General features: G+C 42.3%; 18 non-coding genes and 1 pseudogene across 18 annotated transcripts; all 19 read left to right on the forward strand.

The window, feature by feature from the left end:
- The first annotated feature begins 2,322 nt into the window (after window positions 1-2,322).
- On the forward strand, window positions 2,323-2,400 carry LOC119296883. The gene has a single exon (XR_005145433.1). It is a non-coding gene; the product is annotated as a small nucleolar RNA U83 (small nucleolar RNA).
- A 68-nt stretch (window positions 2,401-2,468) lies between these two features.
- On the forward strand, window positions 2,469-2,562 carry LOC119296172. The gene has a single exon (XR_005144975.1). It is a non-coding gene; the product is annotated as a small nucleolar RNA snR60/Z15/Z230/Z193/J17 (small nucleolar RNA).
- Window positions 2,563-4,377: 1,815 nt separating this feature from the next.
- LOC119297114 lies at window positions 4,378-4,464 on the forward strand. The gene has a single exon (XR_005145534.1). It is a non-coding gene; the product is annotated as a small nucleolar RNA U31b (small nucleolar RNA).
- Window positions 4,465-4,523: 59 nt separating this feature from the next.
- LOC119296759 lies at window positions 4,524-4,626 on the forward strand. The gene has a single exon (XR_005145370.1). It is a non-coding gene; the product is annotated as a small nucleolar RNA Z107/R87 (small nucleolar RNA).
- Window positions 4,627-4,724: 98 nt separating this feature from the next.
- On the forward strand, window positions 4,725-4,820 carry LOC119295875. The gene has a single exon (XR_005144427.1). It is a non-coding gene; the product is annotated as a small nucleolar RNA R30/Z108 (small nucleolar RNA).
- A 54-nt stretch (window positions 4,821-4,874) lies between these two features.
- LOC119297233 lies at window positions 4,875-4,967 on the forward strand. The gene has a single exon (XR_005145586.1). It is a non-coding gene; the product is annotated as a small nucleolar RNA snoR31 (small nucleolar RNA).
- Window positions 4,968-4,975: 8 nt separating this feature from the next.
- LOC119296672 lies at window positions 4,976-5,075 on the forward strand. Its single transcript, XR_005145356.1, has one exon. It is a non-coding gene; the product is annotated as a small nucleolar RNA snoR31/Z110/Z27 (small nucleolar RNA).
- A 58-nt stretch (window positions 5,076-5,133) lies between these two features.
- Window positions 5,134-5,214, forward strand: LOC119296820. Its single transcript, XR_005145395.1, has one exon. It is a non-coding gene; the product is annotated as a small nucleolar RNA snoR77Y (small nucleolar RNA).
- A 58-nt stretch (window positions 5,215-5,272) lies between these two features.
- Window positions 5,273-5,455, forward strand: LOC119296449. Its single transcript, XR_005145220.1, has one exon. It is a non-coding gene; the product is annotated as a small nucleolar RNA Z112 (small nucleolar RNA).
- Window positions 5,456-5,578: 123 nt separating this feature from the next.
- On the forward strand, window positions 5,579-5,699 carry LOC119295797. The gene has a single exon (XR_005144309.1). It is a non-coding gene; the product is annotated as a small nucleolar RNA SNORD14 (small nucleolar RNA).
- Window positions 5,700-6,219: 520 nt separating this feature from the next.
- Window positions 6,220-6,297, forward strand: LOC119296868. Its single transcript, XR_005145424.1, has one exon. It is a non-coding gene; the product is annotated as a small nucleolar RNA U83 (small nucleolar RNA).
- A 66-nt stretch (window positions 6,298-6,363) lies between these two features.
- LOC119296176 lies at window positions 6,364-6,456 on the forward strand. The gene has a single exon (XR_005144979.1). It is a non-coding gene; the product is annotated as a small nucleolar RNA snR60/Z15/Z230/Z193/J17 (small nucleolar RNA).
- A 115-nt stretch (window positions 6,457-6,571) lies between these two features.
- LOC119296427 lies at window positions 6,572-6,660 on the forward strand (annotated as a pseudogene).
- Window positions 6,661-7,336: 676 nt separating this feature from the next.
- On the forward strand, window positions 7,337-7,423 carry LOC119297091. Its single transcript, XR_005145523.1, has one exon. It is a non-coding gene; the product is annotated as a small nucleolar RNA U31b (small nucleolar RNA).
- Window positions 7,424-7,721: 298 nt separating this feature from the next.
- LOC119297206 lies at window positions 7,722-7,814 on the forward strand. Its single transcript, XR_005145579.1, has one exon. It is a non-coding gene; the product is annotated as a small nucleolar RNA snoR31 (small nucleolar RNA).
- Window positions 7,815-8,019: 205 nt separating this feature from the next.
- LOC119296460 lies at window positions 8,020-8,202 on the forward strand. Its single transcript, XR_005145231.1, has one exon. It is a non-coding gene; the product is annotated as a small nucleolar RNA Z112 (small nucleolar RNA).
- Window positions 8,203-8,292: 90 nt separating this feature from the next.
- Window positions 8,293-8,413, forward strand: LOC119295810. Its single transcript, XR_005144329.1, has one exon. It is a non-coding gene; the product is annotated as a small nucleolar RNA SNORD14 (small nucleolar RNA).
- A 283-nt stretch (window positions 8,414-8,696) lies between these two features.
- LOC119297074 lies at window positions 8,697-8,780 on the forward strand. Its single transcript, XR_005145513.1, has one exon. It is a non-coding gene; the product is annotated as a small nucleolar RNA snoR8a (small nucleolar RNA).
- Window positions 8,781-8,964: 184 nt separating this feature from the next.
- Window positions 8,965-9,050, forward strand: LOC119297066. The gene has a single exon (XR_005145508.1). It is a non-coding gene; the product is annotated as a small nucleolar RNA snoR8a (small nucleolar RNA).
- The last annotated feature ends 16,552 nt before the right edge of the window (window positions 9,051-25,602 follow it).

A 25,602-nucleotide genomic window follows, 5' to 3' on the forward strand; every position in this document is an offset into this window, starting at 1 on the left:
CCCTGCCCGTTGAATTCGTTCACGCGATCCATCCCAGCAGCGAACGATTTTTTTTTCGGCTGACGTGGCGACCACATTTGTTCTCAGCTTCATGCTAATTGATCCAATGGTACAAACAACGTTCGGAATGAATATGTTAAAATATGACGTCGGATATTTATCAATTGTGTTCTTTTTTCATCTCCTTGTGAATTGTGCTGATACATAGTTACATACACACATTCATTTTTTTAAATAGTTTTTTTCCTTTTTTGAGAATTATAATATTTTTTTGAGGGATCTTTTTTGAGTATTAATAAATATAGTTTTTTTGAGACACATTAATAAATATAGTTTTTCCGGTGGTTCGAAAACAAAGCAACAAGGGCCGAAGGAGAACGGCCGATGGAATGGGTTCTTCGGCCCGTTAGTTCTGGCCCTACGGGCCGCGCAGATTACACCGTGACCGGGCGAACGCATCCAACGGCACGAATCGGCCGGGCGCCCCCTGTAAGCAATCTGCCCTAACGCGAGCCCCTCTATCTCTCCCTAATAATAAAGCACGGATTGGGTCTCCGGGTTCACCGTCACAGCGTTTTTCAGAAAACCCCTTGACTTTTATGGAAATAAACCCGCAGTACAAAAGTAATTGAGTAAAAACGATTCGATTGTTTCTCCGCAAAGAATTATGCGTCGCCTGGCTGGGCCTCCTGTGCTTGTTCGGCTAATAATAATCCCACATCGCGAATTTATATCCAATCTAACCAGAGCGAACAACTAATCCGCAAACACAGGTCAGGCGGATGAGGCACACACGAATCGATCAAAAAAGGGAACGGTGGCGAAAACAATGCCCAAGGTCTCATAAAACCAGAGGAGGAGGAGGGATTTGGGCGCGCGGGGTGCTGTGCGGTGGGAGGAAGCAGTCGTCGTGGCCTGAACCCGAGCTCCTGGCGGCGGGTCATGGCGCCGGCGGGATCTGGGCCCCAGCGGTTGGCGAGCGGGGCGAGTGGAGGCCCGGAACGGGCGGATCTCAACATGGAGAACCAGACCCGGTGGGTAGCGCGAGGCAGAGGCGAGGCGTCCATGGCGGCATGCTCATCTGCTTGGCTTCCCCGGTGGCGGCGGTCACCAGCGGTGTGCGGAGGAAGATGAGGGAGGGTCGAGGCTGGCGTGGGGCGGCGCTGGAGGGAGACGAGGGGATCGGTCTCCCTGGCTGCTAGGGTTAACGGGAGTAAGGTGGGCCGACCTGGACGTGAAAAAAGTTAAGTTAGGCCCGACGGTGTTGGGCTGCGCTGGCTAATGGGCTCCCTCTCTTCCTTCTCAATTAAACAGAAACTTTTGCGTAAAAAAAAGAAAACTTGAAGAAAAGAAATACAAGGGATTTAATCAAAAATAGATATTTCTTTCGGGTCACAGAAATAATCAACATATATTCAGTTTCACCTTTGTCTGCAGGCTACTCCGGTCGGATGAGCCGGCCGAGTAGAAGAGAGAGAGCAGGCGTTGGGGAGTCGGGAGTGCTAGGAGAGAGCAGAGAGCGGAGGAAACAAAAGGTAGTTTTGTCAATCTAATTCAATACGGTCAAATGAGGACATGATAGATGGAGCGAGCAGTCGAGAAAATTGTTAAAACAATGTTCATAATTTTTAAATAACTTCACAAATAGTACAAAATGTTCATGAATTCAAAAAAGTTCTTGATTTAAAAAATGTTTAAAAATTTGAAGCGTTCATGAATTTGAAATATGTTCACGAGTTTCAAAAAATGTTCATGATTTCATAAAATTGAGATTGATAAGGAATCTTGGTGATACAGCAAATTGTGATCATGACCATTGGAGATAAATTTTTTTCTCCCGTTGCAACGCACGGGCGCTTTTGCTAGTATTAATTCACAGGCTTTCTTCCCCACGCCGCCACCTCCAATCTCAGCAAACAGGTTCTTCTTCTCTCCTCCTCCTCCTCCTCCTCCTGCGGATCTCCATCTCGATCTCGATCTGTCTTGTTTCTCGACCTCTTGTCCGTTCGTTCTTCCTTGGGGATTTCTTTTCCATCTCGGTTTGAGCACGGTGGGGATCGATATTCAGTCTCGTTCGTAGTTACTGTCATTTCTTGTTCCTCTCTTCTGGATTAGAAATACCTTTCTCCAACTGCATGCTTCTCCTGATTTGTTCTTGTTTTTTTTAGTTTGTTTTCGGTGGCCGAGGATTAAAATAAATTATAGACAAGCATATGTCCGAATTTTCTTCATGTGGAACGATCTAATCTTCTCTATGAGGCCAGTCATCTTGCTCGTTTCTTGATCTGCAGTTTGATTAGATGCGTTCTGTGGTTTGCGTGGTGCCGATGATGATTAGTGTGAACCTTTCTCGATGAAATCACTAGTGATTACATAACCTACTGCCTTCCTTCTGAGGCGACACGATTCCTCGATTCCTTGTGTCTTTGTATGTATTTTTGTTGTTGTCTCTTGAATTATTGGTTTACTGAGGTCGGATGATGATCACAAGTGCATAGTTCATATGATCAAATCGTGATTACTTGAACAAAAATAGTCTTTCGCTCCTATCTGACGACAGTACAACCTTCCCTCTCTCAGGAGAATCAAACAATTTGTGTGTTATTTCCCTTGTTATGTTTTGCAACCTCATGTCTGAATTTGTTAGTATAACTTGCCTGAGTTAGGCTGTGCATAGTCACAGATGACCAAACTGTGATTACATCAACAGAGTAGTCTTGAGCTTGTAGCTGACTAACTTTAGTTTTCCTGTTTAATTTCAGTTAAAATTTCATACGAGAAACCATGCCTACTCAATAAAGCTATTTCGATTTGAAGAATAATTTTGGAGAATGTTTTATTTACTGGAATTTGGAGCAGTGACGAGACACTCACTCAATATCATCTTTCAGGTTTGATTAAGAGTATCATCTCTTAATTTTTGTCAAAGTCTAGATTTAGTTCCTCAACTATAAAACCGGACAACTTGCATCACAAACTTTTCATACCGGACAAACTCCATCCCTTGTATCAGCCAACCCGGTTTAACTGCTGACTTGGCGTGGTTTTTGACCAGTCCATGCCAACATGGCAAAGGAGCTGGTAAATCGTTCCTTACTTGGGGAAAAAATTAGCTTGCACCGGTGACAACGCACGATGCGGGTGCTAGCAGGGAGAGGCTGCGCGATGCCTGGGAGCGAACTGGGGTGTCCGCGCGGCTGGGAAGGCAAGCACGGGAACACAGAATGGCCCAAGCTTCGCCGGTGACGACTTCCAGTGGAGGCCACGGGCGGCGCTAAGCGGGGCAGCAAGCTAGATGGCACGGGGAGGCTCGGGGGGAGGGGGCAGCGGGCAGTGGAGCACGGGCTCGTGGAGGGGTGAGCTTGTGGACAAGGGGCTGCTTGAGGAAGACGCGTGAGGCTTCGGTAGGACCATGGGGAGCTTAGGAAGCCGACAGGGTGAACCAAAGCTTGCCGGGGGAGGAGACCACTACCAGCGTCCATGCCCATGACCAGCATCGCCACGGTGGAGCCCCTCCAGCGCAGGTTCGTCCTCATCGGCGCCGTTGTCCTCGACCTGCGCGGCGGCAAGCCACGCGTACAACATGCACACCCTGATAGCACATCCCCATCTTTCTTAGGCCATTCGCGTCGCTGCTGGCACACGATGATGGAGCTGAGCACGAGGTCCTCCGCCATGGTGACAACGGCGGCCACTGTCAACAAGCCCTTGAGAACCCCATGAGAGTAGCATACGACGATGGTGCCGCCTACCACCGTGCCGACACGCTGCCGGGATACCTCTGCGTCCTAGCTTGTCACTGCAGCGTTTGTGCAGCCGACGCACTCTAAGTGCTCGATGAGATGCCCATTAGAAAGATAGTAGGAGGGAAGAAGAGATAGGATGAGTAGGATAGAGAAATACTTCCACCCGGACTATGACTGGTCAAAAACATGCCAAGTCGGCTCAGAAACCGCTTCAGTTGTGTCAAGGGACAAAATCTATCCGGTATAGAAAGTTTGAGGTGCAAATTGTCCGGTTTCGTAGTTGAAAGACCAAATCTAGACTTCGCCAAAAGTTGAGGGATGAAAAATATACTTTTCTCTTTGATTAATCGCTATGTTCTTACCTAGCTTCGTGTAATATGTTCAGAACTGTAATGTTAATGCCAGTGATTCCTGGAAAGCCATTCTACTACACATTAGGCACAACCTCTCACATAGTAGTTGTTCATGAACTTATTGGGATGGCACATCTCAAGAAAAAGAGTAATAAAATGGAATTTCATATTTTTGGGGATCTTTGAATAGGCGGCACTAGCATAGTTAGCTGTTTTTGAATTGGTAGATCATCTACAATAGATACTTTGATGTTTGCAATGACTCTCCAAACCAGTTTGAGGATGATGATTTCATATTTGTCGCCCCAGTCTTAGGATCTGCCTAGACCAATCTTTGCTGATTGACATACTTCTGAATCTGACTCAGCAGATGAAATGTTTTAACAGTTGGTTTGATCTTCTTTTCTACTTATTTTTCTTGGGTGATAGCAGTGACGATTTGCAAAATTCAAGCTCAACAGACCAAATCACAGGTTTTCTCCCAGGAGTTGATTTATATGCCGATTATCCCGCTGAACCGAGCCATCTGACACTTGAGTTTTTAAAACTGCCGTTCATTGTTATTATCTCCGCATCCTTCACTTCCATGCTTCTTTTTGTGTGTTTTTTTGCTTGTATCGTAGGACGTAGTTGCCATGAGGATAACAAGCTCCCTCTTCTGAAAGCATTGATGACATCGCTGGCAGAATCGAACCAATTAAATATTGCCACCACTGAGCAACTCTGTTTCTTCGTACAGTCTTTGTTGCTTCTTCCTACTTCTACAAGATCTGTTTGGATCACGGGGAAGTATTGATGCATAATCCAACACTTGATCCGAGGGCAGCTTGAGCCGCCCATATGATGTCATCTTTGCAACTGAATCCATCAGAGTTCAGTGTTATTTTTTCTGAAACATTGAAACAATCTTAGGACACCTTCTGACACAGTGCTTAATTTTCTGTGAATGATAAGTCATTTATATTCTGATGATACATCTTGTTTTCATCATTTTTTACAATCTTGTCTTCCAAGTTAGATCTATAATGCAATTGAAGCCCATGATGATTAGCTTTATGTTGGAATTACCGTCAGATACCCAATGACGATATTTTTGCGGCTTTCTGAGGCTTAAAACCAATAGTTTCAGGTCTTCTGTAGTTTTTGCATTGTTAATTTCGTTCATCTTAAATTATCCCTGTGAAGATTCTCAGACCATAGGAAGTGCCGTATGACACTGTAAACAACAGCTGCTTCTCTCCACTGCAAGTGTCCACCTTTAGGCATAGCCTTTGTGGTTTGGTCTGGACTGGAATCTCCATTTGCAGCTGGTTTGGTTCAGCTGTGTGCGTGATTTTAAGCGGGTCTCCGAGGGATTCTCTTTAATCTTGTTAGCATCGTATTTGGCCGGTCCAGAGTGCATGTTTTCGTGATGGACTTTTCGTTGCGAGTAGTTAATCAGTTTTGATCAATATGATTTGATTATTTGGGGATGTGTTATGGCAATGATGATAAATTAAAGGCTTGTTTCTCAAAACATTCGCAGTTGCCGCCTAAGAGCTTTCGCCCTGCCAGGCTTGAGAGCTAATGCTGCTAATTCCTTCCTTGGATGTCTGAGCCTTATGAAATCCCCAATTTATTTCTATTTCTATTTTACTTTGTTGACTTCATTTCTTGATCTAATTATTCCGCCTTCTCTTCTTTGATGCTTTAATCTTGTTAAATGTTGTTGTGTTTCGTTGGTTTCACTCAGGGAGCACTGTCCACCGTCCTCTCGTTGGATCCGAGTTTACAACGCTCCGAAGTGGTTCTCCCTCCGCCAGGAAATACTTGTCACGAATATGGATAAAAATAGATATATCTTAAACTAAAATACATCTAAATACATCTATTTCTTCGACAAGTATTTTCGGACGGAGGGAGTATTTTGGTATCATTGGACTCTTAATTTTGCTTTCTGTTTATTTCCCCTAACTTTTTTTTTCGTTTTGGTTTGTTAGTGGCCGAGGATTAAACTAAATTATAGACAAGCATATGTCTGAATTTTCTTCATGTGGAATGATCTAATCTTCTCTATGAGGCCAATGATCTTGCTCGTTCCTTAATCTGCAGTTTTATTTGATGTGTTCTTGGTTGCGTGATGCCGATGATGATTAGTGTGAACCTTTCTCAATGAATTCACTAATGATTACATAACCTACTGCCTTCCTTCTGAGGCACCATGATTCTTCGATCCCTTGTTTCTTCTGTCATTTTTTTGGTTGTCTCTTGAATTATTGGTTTGCCAAGGTCGAATGATGATCACAACTGCATAGTTCATATGGTCAAATTGTGATTACTTGAACAAAAAAGTCTTTCGCTCCTATCGGACGACTTCTCAACCTCACCCTTTTTCAGGGGAATCAAACAATTTAGTCGTTCGTCTGTTTTTTTATTGTATTTTACATTTTTATGCTAATAAGTAATAAAATGTAGATGTCTGAATTCCTTAGAGGACGGTGAAGATTGATATTTGGTCTTGTATCTGGCATTTATTTGCCTTGCCAACCATCCTGCTACATCACTACACATATTCTGCGTCCTCTTAGTACATACTCAGGCATATAATTTGTTTGACATGTTAATTATTTTTGCTGTTTGGCCTATTAATAAACTTAACTGATAGACAAGCATATGTCTCAGTTCTCTTCATGTGAAAGGCATAATTAGAGATTGTTTTTGTACTAGTAGTATTTATGCAAGTGCATAGTTCAGATGACCAAACTGTGATTAGATTAAGAAAGCAGTCCTTCGCTAACTTTAGCTTTCCTGTTTAAATTCAGTTAAAAGTGCATACGAGAAACCATATCCTACTCAGTAAAGGTATTTTGATTTGATGAATAATTTTGGAGAATGTTTTATTTATTTGAATTTGGAGTAGTGATGAGATAATTCACTCAATATGATCTTTCTGGTGTGATTATCAATTGCTAAGTTCTAAAGGAGCTCTGTATAGTATGCACAGAACTGTAATGTTAATGCCGTTGAACACTGGAAAGCCATTCTACTGCACATTACACAGAACCTCTCACATAGTAGTTGTTCACGAAATTATTGTGATTACACAAGTCATAAGTGTTAGAATAATAGAGAAATAACAGAGGAGTAATAAATGGAATTTCATATTTTGGGGGGGTCTTTTATTAGACGGCACCGTCGGTTTACCATCTACAGTACAGTACGTACTTTGATCATTGCAATGATTCTCCAAACCAGTTTGAGGGTGATGATTTCATATTTGTCGCCCCAGTCTTAGGATCTGCTTTGGTGGATCTATGCTGATTGACATACTACCGAATCTGACTCAGCAGATGAAATTTTGAACAATTGGTTCGATTATTTTTTCTACTTATTTTCCTTTGGTGATGGCAGTGACGATTTGTTTTCTCTTAGGAGTTGATTTGTATGTCAATTATCCCGCTGAACCGAACCATCTGACACTTGAGTTTTTTAAACCGCCGTTCATTGTTCTTATCTCTGGATCCTTCACTTCCATGCATCTTTTCGTGTTTTTCTTCTTGTATTGGAGGACGTAGTTCGATGAGGATAACAAGCTCCCTCTTCTGAAAGCATTGACGACATTCTTTCTTCTACAAGATCTGTTTGGATCGTGAGGAAGTATTGATGCATAATCCAACACTTGATCCGAGGGCAGCTTGAGCCGTCCATATGATGTCATCTTTGCAACTGAATCCATCAGATATTAGTTTTATTTTTTCTTGATTTCGTTACTATCATGGGTTGACACCTTCTGACCCTTAATTTCCCGTGAATGAGGGCAATCTTGTCTTCCAAGTTGGGATCAATGATTAGCTTTATCTTGGAATTACCATCAGTTACCCAATGACTATGTTTGCGGGTCTTCTGTAGTTTTTGCATTGTTAATTCGTTCATCTTAAATTATCCTTGTGAAGATTCTCAGACCATAGGTAGTGCTGTATGACACTGTAAACAACAGCTGCTTCTCTCCACTGCAAGTGTCCTCCTTCGGGCATAGCCTTTGTGGTTTGGTCTGGGCTGGAATCTCCGTTTGCAGCTTGTTTGGTTCAGCTGTGTGCGTGATTTTAAGCGGGTCTCAGAGGGATTCTCTTTAATCTTGTTAGCATCGTATTTGGCCGGTCCAGAGTAGTTAATCAGTTTTGATCAATATGATTTGATTATTTGGGGATGTGTTATGGCAATGATGATAAATTAAAGGCTTGTTTCTCAAAACATTCGCAGTTGCCGCCTAAGAGCTTTCGCCCTGCCAGGCTTGAGAGCTAATGCTGCTAATTCCTTCCTTGGATGTCTGAGCCTTATGAAATCCCCATTTTATTTTTATTTCTATGTTACTTTGTTGTCTTCATTTTATTTAATTATTCCGCCTTCTCTTTTTTGATGCTTTAATCTTGTTATTAAATGTTGTTATGTTTTGTGGTTTCACTCGGGGAGCGATGTCCCATGTCCGCCCACCGTTCTCTCGTTGGATCCGAGTTTACAATGCTCCCAAGAGGTATTCTGGTGGCGTTTAGAGCACAAATCCGTCTAGGTGGATCTTGCGTTACGCTCGCCCCCAAATTCCAGTTTGACCTTACTGTTCTATGTTATTTTTCATGTAAACATTCCTCGTACTGATGGAAATCCCTGTGAACGACAACTATACACCCATAGAATCTGAGCACCAACAAACAATATTTTTTCTGGTTTCATTTGATTTTTAATTTTGTTTTCTATTTATTTCCCCTGACTTTTTTTTCCATTTGGAGTTGAGACCAAACGTTTATCTGAATCTGTTAACAAGATGTGAACCTAATATTAGTTTGACTTGAGTTGTGGTAAGTTATCTATTTGTATTGCTTTTAGTTGCGATTGTACAGTGATTGTAAAACATTCCTCGTACTGATCGGAGATCCTCGTGAACTGACTCCTATACACCCATAGATTCTGAGCACCAATAAGCCACACCCATAGAACTCCTTGTTTAATCTGTTTTTCTGGTTTCATTTGTTTTTCTGGTTTCCTCTTTTTTTCTGTTTGTAAACATGAATCTCCATTTAGACGATGAACTCAGCTGAGACGCTAGTCACCAGTCGAGATACAAACTGTGGAGCACCTGAAGTCCGGCCATGGCTTGCTAGTTTGTGGGCCGCCAATTACAAGACCTTGGACAGTACTCACGAACTATGCAACTCCTTTTGAGTGAGGGCATTGCGCAGTTTCAAAGCATCCGGTTTTATAAAGCAGCTCCGCATCAATAAAATGTAATTCGTGCTGTTGAAATAGAGATGTAGAGGTTCAGTAGGGCTCAGATAAAAAAATAGAGATCTACTCCCTCCGTTTGGAATTACTTGTCACAGAAATGGATGTATCTAGACGTATTTTAGTTATAGATACATCCATTTTTATCTATTTTTGAGACAAGTAATTTGGAACGGAGGGAGTAGGATTCAATAGAGGGAATTGCTTACGGAGGGCTCTACGTTGTGCCCTCAAGTTGAAGAATTGTATTTGTCGGTTTTGGAGACACAATTTATCATTTGACAATTTTTTATCGGCCACAATTAAGTAATATATGGAAATTGACAAGCAGTGGGGTCACTTACAACAGCAAACTGCTTTAGAGCACGGAAAAGAACCGCAGAAAATATGAATAGCTTGAGAATGAGATGGCGATAAACAATGGGGAGAATAAAACTGGCTAAGCAGGGCCTCATGCCATGCGTTCCCAGTGTAACGCGAGGGCTTTCTTCTCGCCGTGTGGCGTTTTTTCTCCATTTTATAGTAACCAAGGAAGATTCAAATAAATAATATTTCTTTTTATTTGTTGGATCTAGGACTGCAAACGAGTCGAGTTCGAGCGAGTAGGACTAGACTCAACTCATATTATACTAAAAATCGAGCGAGCTCAAACTGAGTGAAGCTCATGACCGAGCCGTAGAAAGTGGCTCGTGCTCAGCTTGTACCGATCTCGAGCTAGGCTCAAGCTAAATAAGATGATTTTATTAATAATCTAAAGCAATTTTTTAAACATGATAGGCCACAACACAACAAAGGAAACCACTATAAAATTTGACTTATTCTCTCTCAACTGAAGACTAGGATCTGATAACTAGGAGAAAAATGAAGATGCATCCGCTCTCAAACATTGGCCGGGGATAATAGAATATTTAACGCACGGCTGGCCATGTATCATATTGAGGCTAAATTTTCTCTGTACTAAATTAGGCTTTCATGTTTGCTACTAGGTAAAATTGAGAAAAACCACACACAACATATATGACAAAAAATATCCTATTTTGTTTTAATATATTTCAAAATTATCTAATATAATTATATGACATCGAGCTATCGGGCTAAAATCGAGCGAGCTAGTGTTGGCTCAAGATTAGCTGGTTTCTCTATCGAGCTACATAAAGTTTGTACTCAACTCATTTCTTTTCGAGTCGAGCCAAAATACGAGTCGATCTCGAGCGGCTCACGAGCCTCGAGTTTTTCTTGCAGCCCTAGTTGGATCTTCCTCGGTTACTATAAAGAGGGAAAGATACATTGTTTATGTTATCAATTAGGGTTTATAAAATTATTGCGAAGGAGGAAATGCTTGCATGATAGATAATGTAACTTCTATTGTTGGAACCTTTTTTTTTGGAGGGAATCTATTGTTGGAACTTAATTGTGATAGTATTATTAAGAGAAATGAGTTAGTATATTATTAAAAGAATGTTCAGGTTAGGAAGTCAGGCATAATCTCGTATTGTCCTATATCCTAGATTCTGACCAACTGATCACACTAGCGTGATTACAACTATTGGGTGGTCAAACTGAATTGGTAGAGTTGTAGGACAGAGAACGCAGATTATATTTCTGTCGGACCACGCATGTAGCTCCTCTCGCATTAATACGATATTCGAGTTCACTTCAGTTGCACCATGATGTTTGAATGGGCAACTGGCACATCATGTTTATTTGCATGCACTTTCTTTGTTCAAGGCAGAATAAAGTCTCTGCACTTATTCTAACCTTCTATCGTTTCATACAAAGAAAAAGACCATAGAATGCTGCAACTTCAACTATGGGGCAATCACTGGCGGGCTCATTGACTCGAAGAAATAGAGTGTCAAGTCAAGGGCCATACCAAAATCTTTGTGCTCTCTTCTGATGACGAAACCAAAATGAACAAAAAAATGTGAAAGACTACTCACTAAACAAAAATTGTCAACATCCAATTCTTTAACTAAATGAACACATAAAAATTCAAATGGGCACTCCTACGAGCGCAACGTGATTGGTTAGATCTCTAGAAACGAGTGAATGAGTGGCTTGGTGATTTCAAGTAGGAATCTCCTTTTGCTGCCTGTCTCTTATATGTCAATTGTTACTATCATATTATGTTTTGATAGGAGATATTGCGATATTAACAAAGAATCAATGATGTTGCAATTGGCTCTATGTGAAGAAAAGACACACGGGGCAAATGGATTGTATTGTGGTGCTGCCTTTGGATTGATTTTGTTTGTTTATCTTAGTAATAAAATTGAGAGGTTAAATCAGAGAGGAGTTGTAGAGATAGAAATTCATGTACCATTCTGTTCTCTGGATATTGCTATGGATGATATGGTCCTTGATTAAATAACTTGTGGTTTTCTTAAACTAGCAACATTTCTAATTTTCTCTTTTTGGGACAATAGCAGTAATTTACATGGTGCTAACATCTGTAATTTGGTGAGAGCTTTCCATTAATTGGATATTAAGATGTCCAGTTGTTGATATTTGGAAAATCTGCTCGTCTTTTCTTTTGTTAGTCTCGGCGTCTCGCCATTGTAGTATGAATTCCAAAGAATTTAAGGAAAGATATGGAGTTGCATCGTGCTGCTAACTTTGATTATTTCACTATGGAGTTGATGCCCTTCTCTTAGCTGCATATACTAACTGCGGTTTGGTTCAATTACTCGATTCAAAGATTCAAATATATGTTCCTTGTATTCAGTTCTTGCTCTTATCGGTAGAAATTGATGGTGCTCTTATCTCCTTTCATGGTTTTATCTTTTGATGTTGACAAACTACTAGCAGCAATAAAGTAGGACATTTGTCGATGGTGAAAAGAAGGTTAGCATATCTGACTTCTTGTGTTCAGTATGATAAAGGGAAACATGTTTCTTTTGTTTTTATGACTATTAAATGTTTCATCTTCATGAATATAATAAGCAATACCATGGGATTTTGGTATATGCCCAAGGTATCATCACAACCTTTTTAGAGCAGGAAAGGTCACATAAATGTTCACACAGTGGTTGTTTCGTTTGCTTTCTTTCTGCTTTGGATGTGGGTATTAAGAAAATTTACCAAATACTCCTTTTTTACTTTGAATTATAAAGAGTACGACTGCAAAGCATAGGACCCTATCGAAAAAGTGAACACTCATTGGAAATTGGAACTAGCAACCATAATTACGCAAGATTTTGTTTTCTTTAGTTTCTAATACCACAGTTGACGTTTCCTTTCTTGACCAATTGCTCAAAATATTTATTTTGATACTAGCATTTAGATTTATGCAATTCTAATATGCTTTGGTTGGTTCATATTCCCTAATTGTTGATATTGTCTTCCTGGAATAGTTGATATTGCGAGCGCTTACTCTGTCGATATTTGCATTCGGGTTTATGCAGCACTAATAAGTTTCAGTAGGTTCAGTTTTTTGGGACTGTTTTGTCCAGCAAGATAAAAAAGAGACATGGCCAACCTCTTAAGTTTTCTTTTGCCGAGTTTTTTAGAGGTTGTATGCCAGGAACATACAACTTGTGATTTTTGAATCAATGACAAAGGGGAGGACACACTGCTTCAGTACTGAAATATGTACCTTTTGAGGAGCTGGCAATCAGCGAGACAGTGCCCTGCTTCGTCCATACAGCTTCAGGTTTCTGCTTCTTTCCCTGAATTACTCCAATGACTGAAAAATTCTTTCAGGATCGATCGTGTCCTCGCAATTGCAAAGTCTGAGATTGAGCTAGGGTCCTTGTCTTTTTGAAACAACGCATATAAGGGGATTGTCGCAAAAACCACCCTAGACCGCTCTTTTGGTCTGTTTGCAAATTCTTGCAAGACGACTAGGCAATAGCTCAGTGGCAAGGTCGTTGTGGCGTGACTGGAGTATTTCCACGATCTCACTTAGGTTGGGCTACTTCTATAAAAATACGTTGTGGATGTTAATGCCTATGGATCTCATTCTCTGCAAATCCCTGCCACGTATCTTATTGCAAAATGGCAGGGGATAAGATTTTTCCTTCGTCCGAAGCAGTTGTAATCACGACGTTTGACCATAATGCCGCTGCGCGTAGGAGGCAAGTCCAGACTTTGTCTTGCCTCGCGCTGAGGCGCCGCCGCGCCTCCACCGCAGATGCGCCGCTGACGACAGCGTCACAGCAACCATGCCGAGGCTAAGGTATGGGCCGTGCTGCTCCACACGCTGGATGGCGCGGCGCGGTAGCATCAGAGCTCTACTGACCCAATTCTTGTATAAGCATGCATGCAGACGCAGATGAAAATTAAGCCTAGCATGATTATATATTACTAGTACAAATGCCCGTGCATTGCACCAGGCGAAAAAAGAGCACAGCCTGCTTCATATGCCATTATGCACCATTTCTTGTATCTAATTTTAATATACATCGATAATAAGGTTAAACTGATTAGTTCTTTATGTAGCATGAAGTTGCGACGTGAAGAAGCCACGTTAGCGTTCTTCATCTGTTTTTTTTTGGAAGAGTAGTTTTTCAAGGAATAGATTGTCAGTTACTTTTTTTTGCTTTTCTGAAAAATGCGGAAATTTCCTTATTTTTAATAAAAGTTAACATTTTCATAAAAACTGGAATGCTTTTTTAAGAATAGTTATTGTTTTTATGAAAATTAGTGCATTTCTTTGAAGAAGAACATTTTAAGAGTTTTTTTTGAAAAGGATTTTTTGTGTACATTTTTAAATGGAATTTTTTAGTAATTCTTTTTTTGGAATTTATAACCTTTTTAAAAGTGCAGACATATTTTTTGAAAGCAAAAAAAGTGTGAGCACATGTAAAACTCTGACCATTAAAAAAATATTTTTACCGTGTTGATGTTTTTACCTATGGTTAGTTTTGTTTTTTGAGGGTTACAGATAGTTAGTTGTTTTGTTGGGAAGAGTATATTCCTTTTTTCTTAATTATTTGGGCTTGGCCCAAACAAATCACTTGACCTAGACAGAAGGGATGCACGAACTCATCTTCCTTATTGTACTTCTCAAAAGAAAATCTTCCTACTCCTCAAAAAAATTCTTCCTTATCGTTCCCCATTCTCAAGTCCGTTCTCGTTCCTTCCTGTTCTCCACCACGACCCTACCAGCTGCAGTTGGAGTTGATTCACATGTAATGGGTGTTGGTGCTGCTGTGGTATCTGTACAGCAGTGAAGGACATGTGTTTTAACGATGTTGACCTTTTCATATTAATGAGGTATACTTCCGTTTTGAAAAGGATTTTTTGTTGTACATTTCTAAATGGATTTTTTTAGTAATTCTTTTTTGGAATTTATAACCTTTTTAAAAGTGTGGACATATTTTTTGAAACCAAAAAAGTGTGAGCACATGTAAAACTCTGACCATTTTTAAAATTATTTTTACCGTGTTGATGTTTTTATAGATGGTTAGTTTTGTTTTTTGAGGGGTTACAGATAGTTAGTTGTTTTGTTGGGAAGAGTATATTCTTTTTTTCTTAATTATTTGGGCTTGGTCCAAACAAATTACTTGACCTAGACAGAAGGGATGCACGAACTCATCTTCCTTATCGTACTTCTCAAAAGAAAATCTTCCTACCCCTAAAAAAAATTCATCCTTATCGTTTCCCATTCTCAAGTCCATTCTCGTTCCTTCCTGTCCCCCACCACGACCCTACTAGCTGCAGTTGTAGTTGATTCACAATGGGTGTTGGTGCTGCCGTGGTATATGTACAGAAGTGAAGGACACGGGTTTTAACGATGTTGACCTTTTCATATTAATGAGGTATACTTCCATTTAGTTCTTCAATTAGATATACTATCTGCACTGGATTATATTCATCTGCTCCTTTACACGGACTTTTGCGTCTCCGTTTCTTACCGGTCAAAAAAGTTGGGTCTCGATCCGGTGAAAGTCAATATTAACGGAAGTTTGCATTTTTTTTCTTGGACAACCATTGTGTGTCAGAGGTATTTATTAGAACCTTTCTAACATTTGCATATATATAGTTTTCCGACAGGTTTGTTTATCTATAGCTTTGAAATTGATACGTATTTTTACAAAATGGGTCAGATATATTTCAAGTTCCGAGGGAGGTAGAGAAAGTAATGTTTAGAAAATTCAGTGCAGCTGCAGCAGCTCAAAAGCTAGTAATATGTTCCTATTTTTTGACTGGTAAGTTTATGTTTCCGTTAGTTTCAGATTTTGGTGCTAAATTGCATATACACATAAACTTATTGGTATAGCTTGTACAAACATAATCGGGATCATTAGAGCTATGAAATTTCTAAATAACTTTAAATGATGTATTGGACACATTAGCTCTTTTTTCAGAAAGCAAAACAAAACCGTGTAAGCCTGCTGTGTACTTACCTCTTTTTTTAGAAATCAAAACCAAACTGTGTAAAGACGTGTTTTGTACTAACATGTACTCATATTAGTCAAACGTTGTTGGATATTTGCTTGGGATTTGCTCTTTTTTAGAAATCTGTGTAACCTGGGCGTGTACTTTTTAGTTGTTGCTGATACAACTACTGATGAATTCCAGTATACCAGCGCAGAGCATTACAGTAGACCACAACTCCTCGTTTGAACTTGTCAATTAGCACATGCTAGTTCGTCCTTGCTTGCACATGTATGTGCTAGTCCTGTTTGATGCGTTTTTTCTGTCTGTCTGTTGATTCCCAAAGCAGCTGGTTGATATTTCAGACAAATACAGAACGTATTTGAACACGTGAGAATCAGTATAAGGAGGCGAGGTGGGACTATTCAAAGCAAATATCCTTTCCATTCTCAAACCTTGTGCTAGCCGAGTTGGTCGCTGCCTTAGCACATGGCTCATGAGGTTATGGGCTTGATCCCCACGGCAAGCAATATTTTTTGACTGATGGCCCATAAGAGAACGTTTTATCTAGCCCGTATAAGAGAAAATCACGTTTGTTTGGGCGTTGCTCTATGGCGAAATCACTAATTAAGGAGTACTCGTTACAAAGAACACTTTACTCTCCCAGATCGCGACAAGTGGCGCACATGCAGCGCGCCACTTGTTGCAACCTGAGAGTTTTCCCTTTTTTCGTAGATTCGTTTATTCAAAACGTTTTATCTCTTAAACCGTGCGTTCAAATCTCGAACCGCTTTCACCATTGGATTCCTCGCGTTGAGATCTTCAAAACTAGATCCCATGTTGATAGGTTTTGATGAACTTTTTTTTCACGAAAATAACCGGACGAAAGAAACCGGGTGAAAAAACCAAACCGGGATCACGTTGTTTTCCCTTTTCGAAAGAGGCACGGCCGTGACTCTCGCGAAAGCACAACCGTGCCTCTCGTGGAAGCAAAACCGTGACTCTCGTGAAAGAAAAAAAACAGAAAACGCGTTTTTTTTTCATTTCCGAGAGGCACGGCCGTGACTCTCGCGAAAAGCACAACCATGCCTCTCGCGAAAGCAAAACCGTGACTCTCCCGAAAGAAAAAAAAACAGAGAACGCGTATTTTTTTTCCTTTCCGAGAGGCACGGTTGTGACTCTCGCGAAAGCACAATCGTGCCTCTCGCGGAAGCAAAATCGTCACTCTCGCGAAAGAAAAAAAATTCAGAAAATGCGTTTTGTTTTTCCCTTTCCGAGAAGCACGGCCGTGACTCTCGCGAAAGTACAACCGTGCCTCTCGCGGAAGCAAAACCGTGACTCTCACGAAAGAAAAAAAACAGAAAACGCATTTTTTTTTCGTTTCCAAAAGGCACGGCCGTGACTCTAGCTAAAGCACAACCGTGCCTCTCACGAAAAAAAAACCTTGACTTTCGCGAAAAAAACCGCGTTTTTTTCACGAAAAATTCTTTTTTTTCAAAATTCTTTTTTTTGATCAAAAAGCTAAGGAAGACCGGGCGAAAACCAAAACGTTGAAAAAACCCGGAAAAAACCGTTTAAAAAGCCGAAAACGCGTGCGAAAAAAAAACAAAATCCGGAGGAAACGTCCAGAGCACGACACGTGGCGAATGGCTGAGAGCGCGCCAAGTGGCGCTAATCGTTGCGAGGCTCCCAAAGGAGCGCTCGTTAACTAGTTACTCCCGCTCTATGGCCTAAACTCATGAGCGACATACCATCCTTTATTAGTACCACCTTGGATATTTAAAAAAACTTGATGGGTTGGACGGACGAACGGACGAAATTACGGTGGTAAGAAGCGATAGCCTTTTTATTAATAGGTATATATATATATATATATATATATAGATATATAGATATAGATAGATATAGATAAAGTAACTAAGTTTAGTGTATTTTTGGGTTCACGAACTCGCGGACGCTGTCCGCCTGCATCCTTAATAAGGTCGGCCCAACTAACCCATTGGCCTTGTTTTTTTGGGTCAGGCCGGTCCGCAACCTGATGGGCTGACCCGGCCCATTCCCACCCTGACCTGATAGGTTATCCTCGATTATACTACTCTAAAAGAAGAGGTTGTCGTTGTGATTTTATACTCTTTTTGTCTCAAAATTAGTAGTTTAATTTTGTACTAACATTAATATAAAATTATACTACTAAAGTTAAGACATTTATTTTGAGACGAAGGGAGTACTAGTTAAAGCATCTCTAGCAGACAACGTAAAGGGCCGAACCCGTATAATTTCGACGAGTATACGGGTTCAGCCCGTTATTCTTGCCAGAACAGACACCGTATCCCCGGCCCTGCCTGTAAAAGCTTACCGTGGCCCGGAAAAAGACCCTCTCCATCGCTATTTATGCGGTTTCACCGCTCGGATACGGGTCAAACCCTATCCGCCTCCACCGCTGCTCCGTCGCGATTCCCCATTCTCTCCACCCCAATTTCTCGTTACCGGCGAGCCTAAAAAAGCCCTAGCGACCCTTCCCGACTCATGGACGGCTGCGGAAGTGGTGGGGATGACGCGGAGCACCGCCGCTGCATCTCCGACACCGCACGCAAGCGCGGGGCGCAGAAGTGGCTCAACTATTGGAGCCGGACGTCGCCGGCGCTCGAACGCCGCGAGCTCGACGAGTACAAGCGCGAGCTCGCGGTCCGCCGCCGCGCCTCGTCAGGCTCGTCTGCCGCGAGGAGCTCGTCCGCGGACGCCTTGAGCTTGCGGCTCACTCCGGTCAAGAGAGAGCCGGAGGAGCTCGGGCTGCTCGCTGTCAAGCTCGAGGCCGACGCGGACCCACCGCGTCGAGGCGTCATTGGCCCCGAAGCCTACCTCCCCCCGGGGCTGGTGGACCACCTCGAGCGCACCATCCTGGAGCGCTCGGCAAGGGTGGAGGAGGATGCCGACACGCACCGCCGACGTGAGCTCGAGATTGAGGAGATCTTCCTCGAGCAGGGCGTCGCTGCGTCGCAGGCGCACACGTCCAAGGAGGCGGACCTGCACGCCATGAAGGCCGAGTAGGCCAAGGTCTGGATCGACCTCGACTCTAACAAGGACTGAGCTCCTCCGCCGCGTCGTCGTTGCCACACCCGTCGATTTTGGTAGCCTAGGCTCGGGTACGCTGCATGGCCCGCAGATCCCCCTATGTAGTACTATGATGTAGTATAATGAACAACTATCTATGATGTAGTATGACGATCAACTATGTATGATGAATGTCGTTGCAAGTTTCTCCCGTGATTTTTTTCTTCTATTTTACAGTTTCATAATAACTGTAAACACGTTGGGTATGCTAAGGATGCATTATACTAGCACGTACTAGTCTCTGGTCTACTGGCACGTAGTAAAATTAAAAAAAAAAGCACGTAGTAGTACTAGTCTAGTCTCTGGTCCACTACCGGCAAGTAGTACTCCTACTTGGAGTAATGAAGTGGACTGAAGTACGTACCAGAATGTGGAGTGCATGACTTGACAACGACGCACCACCTTCGAGCTGATTGCCTGTAGAAACATTGCATATGGAATGGGGCCAAGATACTGAACCCTGACTTGTTCATACGTGCCTGATAGCTAGCTGTGTCTTCCAAAAGCTAGCTTCAGGTCAAGTCGTCCAAGAAGGCCAACAATAGCCGTCCCATTCGCAGAAATCTAGTTTGGCTTGTAGAGCATATGTTCCGGCCCACTACCCAATAAACGCATCTTAGAGCATCTACAGCCAGGCGCCCGAAATCCGTCTCAAACGTCCGAACAGATGGACCTATCGTCACCGGTCACATAAAAGCGGTCCAAACTAACTTCTCAAATGGACCACAAACGCCCGGACTGACCGATACCTCTCATATCCAACCCAAATCTGGGGCGCAAAATAAGGGTGTCCGGGCACGCCCGGGTGCGTCCGCCATGTCTGACCCAACAGCCCTACCCCCTACCTCACCCCAAATTGCTTCAAATCCATCCCTCGACCTACTGGATCCATTTGCTCTCTCCTCTCTTCTTCCTCCTTCACGACGGACGTCTCACAACTGATCTGCCGCCGCACGTGCTCCGCAACTGTTCCGAGCCTCTACGCCGCCAGCACCGGCACAACACTCCTCTCTCCCGTTCTCGCCGCCGGGGCATCGTTGCTGGCCCAGATGGCACTGCGGTACATCCGACAACTCTTGGGCTGCCCCTTCCGCTCTATGTGTTCCCCACATTGTCCGACCCATTTTTTGTGAATTACTTGTAGGGATAACGATGAATTCCGATGCTTCGTCGGACGAGGAGTATGGACCGACGGAGCTTGATCAAATGATGCAAGGTGAGTTCTTCGATTTGTAAGAATCAGACGAAGTGGACATAATCATGCTCATGAGCATGCAAGAGCAATTGCTCGTGGAGCTGCAATTATGCGGAAATCAGACATTTTGTGGCAGCTGATGACATATTGTGTTCTTTTGCACAATATGATTGTCGACGATGAGGATGATGGTGTTGGCCAAACCAATGATTTTGAAGCGCCCGGAGAACAAGTTCAAATTCTGAAAGATCAAGATGCAAATTAGCTAATGAACTTTACGCAGATGCATCAGAATTTTTGAGATCATCAGAGGTATGTGCAGCTACTCAATGCTCTTGTGGAGCGCATGTGGACCCACAATGAAAATCAAAGGGCTAATGTTGGAGTTGTGCACTTAACATATATTTTACGTAAGAACTATATTTTCGCCATCAATATTTTTTATTTACGTGCGACATTGGCGTGTAAGATGGACGTGCATGGATTTGCATGTATTTGAGATTCCGAATTTGAGATATGAGGACGCCGGACATGAGATATGAGGGGCCGTCTGGATGCACCTGCGCGCGTGTCCGGGCACTTCCACAACATATAGGGGAGCGGATTTGGCAAGTCCGGCTGTAGATGCTCTTAAATTGTTAAAATAAATCTAAAACATTTGCGGGCATATCAGGACAATATACGTGCGTACATAAAGTATCATGAAAAATATATTTTGTATAGTCCCTATAAAATAGGCACATATAGACAAAATCATGTATTTTAAAATGCATTTATAATGTAATTTTTCCTAATGGGAGCATCTAATATTATGAGCCAAAACGGGCCCCCCGTCCCTTTTGATAACTAAAAAAACACTAGGCCCCTTGTTCAGATGTAGACAGATACTCCGTTTCTCCAACAAGTAATTCTGGACGGAGGGAGTATTAGTTTTCTTTCCTAAAAAAGTTAAAGCAGAGTAAGAAAATTCATATCAATTTGGTTTGACTAAGGGGCATGCGCCTCCCCAATGCGTGAAAACAAATTGTGATAAATAAGCCATCCGCACCTCCCCTTGTGGCCCTCTCTCTAACAGAACTTCTTTTGAGCCTTCTCTCTCCCGTCTCCTCTTGCGACCGCTGGGGAGGGAGCCGTTGCCAGGGCCGGCCCTGATGGGGGGGCAGGGGGGGCGGCCGCCCCGGGCCCCCAATATCTTGGGGCCCCCTCCTGCCTGGCCTGCTTACATACGTACATTAGTTATCTGGGCCTTGCTGGGTGAGGCGAAGAAAAATGCAAACTGGGCTTCGTGGAACCGTGTAAGTACGTGCTTTGGCAGCCTAACCGTACATTACAGACGTACTATCGATCCATCCGATGGATCTAGGTTTGCGTATGGATTGCCGGCCCTCGTCTCTATCTTCACTAATCGCGATTTGTAAAGTCGCCTGAGCCACCGAGCGCTGAGCGCTGGCCGCCGCCCGCCGCCCGCCAGCGGACGCAGCAGAATGCCCACCGCGCATAGGCTACCTCGGTCCTTGCCATACACACCATCGTTGATTTCAAATAAGGTAGCTTATGTCTTAGTGATTTGGTCTTATCTTCTGCCCTAGAATTTTTCCATAAGACCTTGTGTTAAGTTTTTAATTAGTACTTGTCTCTTCTAAATTTCAGATCTACTATGTCCGATGGTGAGAAAAAAGAGATGAGAAAATTATTTGATGAGTTGATAGTATCACAGAGATCGTTGTGGATGAGAAAACTAATGCTAATCAAGAGACGATGACCATATAGAAGTCAATGTTGACATCATGGAATGTTTGAAGAAAATTCTAAGGTAATCTATAAATGTTCTTGGTAACATTTCATGTATGAAGAAAATATTTGATATACTTATTATTTCATCTATCTCTATATATACTATCTAAAAGAATGAGGTTATGTATTACGTTTGTCCTTCGTTTAACCTTTCTACGTCCTCGCGCCTGTTTTTGTTTATCTCTCTCCCATCTTAATTTGATCCTCAACTGTCCCAATGTTTTATTAACTTATTACCATCTCTACTATTTATAAAGAACACAATGTTCCGTCTTAAGTTTGTCCTTAGTCCAACCTCCCTATGCCTCCTTCTTATTTTGATTTTTTTTCTTTCATATTTGATTTTTCCCACAATTTTTTTTCTCAAAACCGCCTCAACTAACCCATGTTTTATTGACTTCCTGTTTGGTAAGCTAATAAGTGTCTTCGTTGTAGTGCAAAAAAATGGTCTAGTATGCTAATAAAAGGGCCCCGGATTTTAGTTTCGCCCCGGGCCCCCGAAATCTCAGAACCGGCCCTGGCCGTTGCATCCATTTTCCACCGGTAAGCTGTGGCATAGTTCAATCGATCTTGATTTGTTTGATGTGTTGCTTGTTGCTCAATTTTACTTGCATGGTTCGTGAGTTTCTGCTGCAATTAATAAGGAGGCTGTAGGCGCGTGGGAGCTTAATTCGGAGGGCCTAGTTTTTAATTATCACACATACTGCACTCATATGCCAAGATTCAGATAGTACTGTGGTATTACCATTTGAACGAGGAATCAAAGCCACTTTGTTGCTTTGCATTCTCAATTCGTGTGCTATGATATACTCCTCATAGCAACACGGCTATACTCCTCATGTTTAATCATATCTAAGATTTTTCCTAGGGCACTCTTTAGGAGTGTACCACTAGCTAACAACTACCCTTTCCTTTACTTTCTATATATGTCGCCTTCTCTTTTCTTGAAGCAACTCAAATAAGAGAACAATGTAAAATGAATTATAGTAGAGGGAGGGCAAGGTAATCTTGGTTAACAAAAAGGAATCCAAGGGTACATACTCCATCAGTTACAACAAAATAAGATGTATAAATTACTCAAAAGACAAAATTATCCAATTTTGAACAAATTTATATGGACATAAAATTACAAACATGTACACACCAAATCAACGTCAATAGATCCACAACGCAAAATGTATTTTTAGAGTATATTTATTCAGTATTGTAGTTGTTCGTATTGACTTCCAACACATTTGATCAAATTTAGTAAGGTTTGATTATTGACTGCGCATGCATATGCCCCTAATTTTTTGGAACAGGGTTAGCAGATACAAGTACAACCACACATTCCCGGTTAACTGACTGTTTTTCTTGTTCTAAAGTATCTAACACGTACTCTTTCCGTCCCATAATGTCTTACAAAAACGTCTTACATTATGCAATGGAGGGAGTAGAACATATGAAATCTATACTTCTTTCTACACTAATTCTTCAGCATATCTGTAATTTTTTTGTTAGATTAAACCTTAAGCATTTATATCGTCATAATATATATTCGGTATGCGACTTATTTGTTAGATTAAATCTCAACCAATTATCTTAGATCGCTTTGAAATGAAACTAGTAGGCCTGGTAGACTTGTGACTGCTCGATCGAGTGATCTGACCTGACTACATATTTCATCTAGAATCAATGGGTCGGATGAAAAGTGGATCGGAGATTGAAGACGACTTTAAATCCTCGGGGGCGGAGCATATCTCGTCCCGTGCTATTAACTGGTATGTTGGATTCTTTGGCAATGTTCTATATCCTTCAGTAGTGTTCATTCATGGAGAAACATTTGTCCAGTTAAGTGGAATCCTTTGCACTTATGAACATATTACCTAGCAATCCCATGCATGTTGGTTATGAGCTGATGCTGATAAAATCGTGCATGTGAACGTCACAGGAGCAATGAAGAAGATTGCCGGTGCATCACTGCCTGCCTTGTCAAAGCCACTTGGGTGATTGAGAACGACAAAGAGAGGGAGAAGAGGAACCGGCCGGGGAAAGCGAAGCCGTGGTATGAGAATATCGGTTTCAAATGGATTGAAGAGTTCCCAACTGGTTCCATCGTTGACAAAAAATATGCCTATGGCACCGTCTTCGAGCTGATGACGAAGCCTAAACCTCCGGATGCCCCAAAGTACGTGGTTGCCTTCCGAGGTACCATGTTGAACCATCCCAATGCGTATCTAGATCTGATGCATGACTTGAAGGTGCTGTTCAACACGCTGACCACCTGCACGCGATTCAAGGGGGCGCATTTGGCGGTCCAGAGCCTTCTCGAAATCGTCGGTAACGACTCCGTCGTCTGGCTCGCGGGACACTCCCTCGGCGCGTCGCTGGCACTGGAAATAGGCCGATACATGAAGCTGCACAAGAACCGAAGCGTCCCGATCTTCCTCTTCAACCCGCCGCACGTGTCGCCGGGGCCGGCGATCAACAGCCTTCTCAAGGGGAAGCACAAGACTCGGTTCTACACCGGTAGCTACGCGGTGAAGTACGCGCTCGCCAACATTATGCCATGGAACCGCAAGCGCAGCAAGAAGGTGTTCGAGACGCTGGCCCCGTGGTGTCCGGATATGTAAATCAATCCGGATGACTTGTTTTGCCGGGGACACATCGATTACTTTGAGCAGCGGGAGCTGGTTGCCAAGAAGCACCCTCGCTTTGCCAGTACAGCGATGAGGACGTCGTACCGTGATATCTTCTTTTCCAGCGAGTTGCAGCCCCATCTGCTGCCGACGGCGAGGCTGTGGATCAACTCCAGGCGGAAGCACGACCCGCACGCGCTCAAGCACTGGTGGATGCAGGAACTCAAGCTCCAGAGAAAATTCTACCATGTTCCAGAGAAAACTGAACAAGACAAAAAAATCCACTGAAATGCTACAATGCTTCCAAACAGGGTCAACGACCAGTGTTGTTCTTTCTTTTACCGATGCACATCTATCAAATCATTGTATCCAGTTTTATTTCCATTACAAACTTACTTCCTTCGTTCCAAAGTACTCCCTCCCGTTCCTTTATATAAGATGTATTTGTTTTTTTGATAAATAAAATTTCACAATGTATGGTGCATTTTTTTAATTCCTTGTAATTCCATTTTTAGCCCTTCAGAAAAAAGAAAAGTACCCCTCCCATGATTGCATGTATTTCTTCTTATAGAGGAAAAAAAAGTAAAGTATCTATCTCCCGATTGCGTGCATCTCTTTCTATCATACCCTAACTGATTTACTTGCCGGTAATCAGCTAAGGTTAATTTCGTTCGAAATTATCTATAATTATGTGTCTTAATCACCGTGCTCTTCTTAGGGGAGAGAACAAACTCGTCATTTTGTCCATGGGGTAGAGCTGCTGAACTAATGAGAGAAGAGGACATCAAGAGACAGCAAGAACCAGGGGAGGAAGATTACTAAGGGAGGAGCTGTAGGATGGAGATGGGCTGGGAACAAAATGCAGACTATTCGTGTTGGTTGCCTTTAGACATCTTCCCTAAATAAATGAGAGAATAAGTCCTCTCGTCAGATTTGTGGGCCATGGTCACTAATTGACTCTCACGAATACATTTTCCACATAGGAATACTTCAACCTGAGAAATGAATATACGCGACGAGTAGTATGAATACATCACGGATCATGGCATAATCAATGATGAGATATAGACCTCGCGTGCCACCATGTCCACTTATGATTTATCGTGACTGGCCCCTTAGTCTCCCCAAGGTGGGTGCAGCCACTACTTTCTCGAAGCTAAAACAAAGTAAGAAAATTCATCAGTTCACGTGTGCAGGCGCTTGGTTTG

The sequence above is a fragment of the Triticum dicoccoides genome, chromosome 1A (assembly GCF_002162155.2).
Source record: "Triticum dicoccoides isolate Atlit2015 ecotype Zavitan chromosome 1A, WEW_v2.0, whole genome shotgun sequence".
Lineage (NCBI taxonomy): Eukaryota > Viridiplantae > Streptophyta > Magnoliopsida > Poales > Poaceae > Triticum > Triticum dicoccoides.